Consider the following 6,747-nt stretch of genomic DNA (forward strand, 5'->3'; position numbering starts at 1 on the left):
AGTAGCTCAAATGAAAAGAGAAATGAAATATTAAAAGTAGAATTAATCAAAACTTTAAAAATCTATATTAGAGGATATATTGAGTTTTATTGATCCTCTGGAAAGAGATCACTAATGGGGTGACACACTTCGGAATATTTTCTAAATTAAGAAGGAAAGATATAGAAATGAGCATAATCAGAAGGGTAGTGATAGACATGGAAATTCAAATTACAGAGTTCAAAGCGAGTACTATGCAGAATTGTTTTTCATAAATATGAAAAAAATGTAAATCTTATGAGCATGCAAATAGAAAAAAAATGTTAGCTAAAAAGAAACATTAAGGTCATTTAAATTTCCTTTTATGCTACATTAAATTCCTGAAGCAAAAGAAATATTATACTATCTATTTAAAACAAAAATGTTGTCAATGTAAATGTAAGACATAAATAATTTTATACCTAATTAGCATAAATTAGGTTAGTATATCCAATAACTTAGAAAATATGCCTACTCAACATTCATCTGACAAAAAAAAAGTTCTGATGAAACCAATCCAAATTATTTTAAGGTAAAAATTTTTAAAAATAAACTTAAAAAGTTGTTAGTGCTAAGGATATTGTTCTGACTTCTTAGGGATTAATAAATTGAGCCCTAACAAAAATAGAACTCTAAAATTATCTGTTACATAACTTTTAAAAAAATCAAAGTAAAGTGATACAGTTGGTTAAATTCATGGGAGCCAGGTTCAAATTTAAGTAGTCTGGCTTCATGACTTCACTTACTCTACCCTGTTGCCTTTGGAACTGTGGGTCCACAGGAGTGGCAGTGGCATGTAGCATTGAAAGCGGTTAAATAATATGCTATTGTAGAATATTTTTGTTGTAATCATTCAAATGCAAAAATAGTTGAAAAACAACCTCCAAAGAAACACTTTGATGTAAAGTTCAAACTTTTGTTGAAATCCTGTGTGTATGTGTGTGCACAACTTTGATTACAATATTTTAAGGGTGTTACATAAAGTCTCATTGCAATAATGTTGGAAAACCCTCAAGACCACTCTTACATTCAGTAACTCACTAGCAGTATTCTCAGAACTAGTAAAGCCATTGCACTCATGGTTAGAGTTTATTATCTTATGAGGATGCAGATTAAATCAGAATAGAAAGAAAAGGTACACATGGCAATGTCTAGGAGAGACTAGGAATGAGCTTCCTGTTGTCCGCTTGCAGTAGATTTGTATAGACTGTGCTTATTTCTGCTAGGAAATATATGTGTCAACATGAACAGGTGTTTCTAAACCAAGGGAGCTCCATCCTTCCAGAGATCAAATCCTGTAGCCAGTTTCCCACCCAAAATCACGTTGTTAACATTCTCTGTCATGGACCAAAGCTCTTATGTAAAGAATGACATTTTTATGAGGCAAGAGACTCCAGGGATTTAGAAATTATCTCTGATAAGCCAGGCACAAGTAACACACCTTTCTTTGTGTTGATATGGTATGGACTACCTACACTTACTGAGTTAACCTATTCCAATATACATACTATTAATACATTAATCAAGGTACAAAGAGTAAAAGATCCACTTTTTCTTGTTTCTTCTTGATGTTTTGGGGTCATTTCCAGTTTTTTAAATCCTTTTATAATTTAAGCAAATTTTGCTCTGTTGAGTTTTTTTTATAAGTGATGAACAGCAGTGAAGAATGCACACACTTTAAATTTTAGTTGACATTTCAATATAAAGACCTTTCCTCCTTTGTCTAATTAGTGAATTTGCTGCTACCTAGTACAGTCATTAATTTTTCTTCAAAGTTTTTACTGCATAATTAAGAGTTTATGTTTGTTTTCCCTTAAAAATATAAAATAGCAATGATACTGATTTTCTAAAGCAGATACTGATTTTTAAAGCAGAATTCTCTATCCTGGGACAAAATACAATTATAATGTACTGCAAAATTTTGTTTGGTGATATTTTGTATTTTTGGTTTTCAGTTTATTACTTAAAAGTGTTTTCAAAAACCTGACAATAATGAAAAGGATTCTAAATGAAAAAGTATTTAGAAAGCTGAGACACGAATACTGTGAGTTTGAAGCCAGCCTGGAGAACTTAGCAGAGACCCAATCTCAAACAAACAAATTAATAAATAAATAAAATTTAAAAGCATCCAAACTGAAGTGGCACCCCCTTTCTTCACAGAAAGTCTTAACTGGGCTTCTACAGAAATCTTCACCATGGCTGACTTTAGGATTGTCAGCAAAAGAGTCTCCGCAAAAGAGTTCAATGTAGATAAACTTCCTATTTTCGTGTCGCCCTGTTTTACTTGGCCACTGGCTGGGAAAATACCAGCACTCTAAGTGCTGGACACCCCTTTATTAGTTTTTCACAAACATATCCAATATAGTAGTTTGTAGAAATGTGCAAACAAGGCCTCTGGCCTTGAGCTGGGCTTCACAGAGATGTCTACATTTTTAAGATAAGTTACCAATTGGGCTCCATGGTAACAGCTGGCAGGGGGAGGAAAGAAAGGGGAGAAGAAGCTCTCCCCTTCTCAGGTGTTGTCCTGGAAGGGTTAACTTGACAAAAACAGTGAAAGAAAAAGCTGCTTTTAGTGACCTTCTACAGACTGTGAACTTCTGAGGCCCTCCCCTTACATGCTGGGTATAAAACTCTGAAACTCCCTGAACTCAGGGTTCAGGGGATTGATTAATTACAGCAAAAGTTGTGCCTTCTGAACCTGGCTGCAGCCAAATAAAACTGTTTCCTGCTATCTTCGGTGCCTTGCCTTGTTTGTCCCTACAACAAAACAACAACCCAAAGCCCCCTAAAACTTTAGCCTCCTTGGCCCAAAGGGCATATTTCTATCACTATACTCTATCAACAATGTCTTCACTTAGAAACACACGATAGGGTCTAAGCGAACAGGAAAAAAACTAAGAATAATAATTTCATTTAAATGTGAATATTAATGAAGTTTAAAGCTCAGGATATGAGAGAGAATAAGGTATAGAAGAGAGATAATTGAGTACATTACCAGGCAACTGATGCTGTATGGACTCCATCACTGGATAATTAAAAGAGTTAGATCCATTCCACAGACATGAATAATGGTTAAAATTATTTAATATTCTTAGTCATGTATAGACACCATGATTCAAGATGCATAATTTGCTCTCAGAAACAGGAGACAGTATCTTCTCACATGTGGCTTTCATATGATTCTTATTACTTGAACTATAATTCTGTTTCCCAGGAAACTGGATTCTAGAATTATTGAATACTCTAATGTTATCAAAAAAAGTTTATAAATTGCTGTTTTACCATCAAAATTATTTTAGATAATAAGAAAATATTGAAGTTTCTTTCCAATACATTTTTCTCAATTTAGAGGTTGATTTTTAAAAATCAAAATCATTGGTTATTCAAAATGATATATTTCAATTTTACAACTTTTTAAAAGTATATATTTAAACTGTAAAATGTGGATTGAAAAAACACCAAAAGGGCTCAGATGCATCTCATTCTGCATAATGAGAATTCTCTCTGACTATTTACATTGGCAGTTCCCCATCTCCTTCAAAGTAATATTGGAATCTCATTTTTTTCCAGATGATAAATCAGCGCAATATCAGAATGTTTATATTGCATGTGCTATTTCATTCTTGAGGTGCAAAGGAGAAAATGATAATATTTTTATTGCATCAGTATGGAGCATAGAACTAGTTGTCATGAAGGCTGATTGAAGAAATGTTGCTATTTCAAATCCATTTAAAGTGACTTTCAAAGGCTGAGCTATAAAAATGAAATGACCAGAACACAGTAAAGCCAACGTGACTACTTTAATCATCTCAATAATTGATGCCAATGGCTGCAGCGATGCGATTGTGGAATCATCAACATCTGTCATTAGGACAGCCCACATGATTGGATTAGCAATGATGTATCAGGTTATTGTGTGTGTGGATGTATGTGTGTGTATTTGTGTGTGGTTATATACACATTTTATAGCTTATTTACCACCATTACATATGGAAGTCAGTGTGATAACCTGAGTTTTTCCCAAGCAGCAACCTCATTTTTGATTACTTAAACATATGGCAGAATTTGGGAAATTGTCAGATTTTTCAAATGTAAAGAAATAACTCAAACTACCTATTTCCAAGAAGATACTCTAAACTTGATATACATTTTTCATATTTTTTATGATAGTCTTAATATACATTCATTAAAAAACTCACTGACTGAATTAAAACATAATCATAATAATATCTGGCAACATGGCTATATCCAAAAGTGTATTCCATTTAAAAAATAAATTCAGTAGACTCCTCCTACATTTCATTGTTTTTCAGTATTTTGATCATATCAAATGCAGTGAAGTTTGGGTGAAGAAATACTAAGGTTATTAATAGAAGTGGAACATCTTACATTTTGAAAGATGTGGAAGTTAAAATGTCACAGACTACATGAGTTGGATGACATATGTTTATTTGCAACATCATTTTCCCTTGCAAGGTGGCAGAGCAGATGAAAATTATGTTAGGTAAGAAAATACTGAATAAAATTCTTACATCTTTTTATGCATTCAAGAACTTATTTATTTATTTTCATTTCCAAATTGTGTTCCATGGAGCATATTGATATGAGAAGTCCTGTTAAAAATGTAATTCACAATTAAGTAAAATTGAAAAACACTGCATTTTTTATTCTCATCTTGGAGGATCACAAAGAATTTTAGTAAAGGATCTAAGAAGCACCACAATAATAAAAACTTGTTAGTTCACTGATTCTCAAACTTATTTATTATTTACACACTTTTAAAACTTAATATTACATTAAGTGAATGTATAATGCATTTTTTAAAATATGAATAATGAAGAAAACATTGACTTTATCTTCTAGGATATGGAAAAAACATATTAATATTTTTGAACATAAAAAATCATGAATGGTAAAAATGTAAGAAATTATTGCTTTGCATTGGCTTCTTAGCATTCTGTCTGATGGTCTTCTGGAATAGTCCTAAGTTTCCTGTGAAATGCAATGCACAGTTACTTTTTGATATTTACTTTTTTGTCATCATGGCCAGCTCTGATTCTTAGTTTGATTGTTTCAATCATTGAGTTAGAATATATGTTTTTGTACTTCCTAGGAGTCCTAATTCTATATTCTAGTCAAGCTGTTGGTTGCCAGGTGTGGTGGCACATGTACGTAATCCCAGCGGCTTAGGAAGTGGAGGTAGGAGGATCACAAGTTCAAAGCCAGTTTCAGCAATTTAGGGAGGTCCTAAGCAACTTGGTGAGACCCTGGCTCTAAATAAAATACAAATTAAAAAAAAAAAACGTGGGGATGTGGCTCAGTAGTTAAGCATCCTTGGGTTCAATTCCCAGTATAATAATAATAATAATAGTAATAGTAATAAGGATAATAACTATAATGATGATGATGATGATGATGTTGGTGGTGGTGGTGATCCAGGAGAGAAATAATCCAAGAAAATGGATAAATCAGGATTCTTAGCTTTTGTGAATTGGAGACTTCCTGAGGATGAGATAGAAAAGATCTGTCTGGGATGAACTAGTAAGAAATATGAGAAGCTTGCTTGGTCCATCCCCATATAAAAGGGGTTCTAAGATTCAGGAAATTCTACCCAGTGAAAGAGAAAAGATAAATTAAAGTGGGTTGGGAGAGAGCAGGGAGGGTTTCTTCAGCTAGACAGAGGCCCCCTCGTCTCAGACATTAATTTACCTATTAATCATTTCATGATTTTGGTAAAATGCAGATTCTGATTTACGTGTTTGCAGTTGAATCCAAGATTATAAACTGTAAAACTCTTACAGGTTATGCCAATCCTGGATCGTCACTTTGAACAGCAAAGCTGTAGGACACATATAATTTTATTGGCCAAGGGGAGAGTGAACCTATTGAGACAGATTAGTTCTTAGTCTAGGCAGGCTACTTACTATAAACAAATACGTTAACTAGGTGGCCTATAAACAAGAGAAATTTATTTCTCACAGTTCAGGAGTCTGAGGATCAATGAGCTGGCTGACTTAGTAGCTGATGAAGGCATACTTTGTCAGTTATGGATAGGAACTTTTTGTGTCCTCACATAATGGAAGGGATGAGAAGTCTCGCTCTGGCTTTATTTGTGAAGGCACTAATCTCATTCATGAGGGCTCCATTTTTGTGATCTAATCACTTCCCAAAGGTCCCACTTCCAAATACTGTCATCTTGGGGGTTAAGAAGCCAACACATGAGCTTCAGAGAGACTGGAACATTCAGTCTATATTTGAGATAGTTATTACAGATTTTACCAAACTTTCTTTAGCCTAAAAAAATCACCTGGAAGCTCTTATAAATATGGATCCCATGTCCAATTTCATAGGTAACACATAAAGACTCTTTAGGGAAAAATCCCAGAATTTTTTATCTTTAGCAATTCCCCTAGGAGATTCTTGTCATTAATAAGTTTATAAAACATGGAGTTTATGTGGTGTTTTCCCAAGATGATCCTCAGACCATTTACATTGATTGTGTAAGGATTCTACTATCCTGAGGAGCTTATTGGGAACAATGTTTCATGTCCTCATTAATATTAGAATTCATATCTTCCCAAGGCCCTGATGCACATGAGGCTTGTGAATTACTGATTATGCATGCTGCTCTTCTATATGGGCTAACAGCTATTCTCCAGGCTTCATAGAAGGTGTTTACATATTCTAGCCTGCCTGAATCCACCCAATAAGATTCTTAAAGCAGTGCCT

This window comes from Callospermophilus lateralis, unplaced genomic scaffold (assembly GCF_048772815.1).
Source record: "Callospermophilus lateralis isolate mCalLat2 unplaced genomic scaffold, mCalLat2.hap1 Scaffold_137, whole genome shotgun sequence".
In the NCBI taxonomy this organism is placed as follows: Eukaryota; Metazoa; Chordata; class Mammalia; order Rodentia; family Sciuridae; genus Callospermophilus; species Callospermophilus lateralis.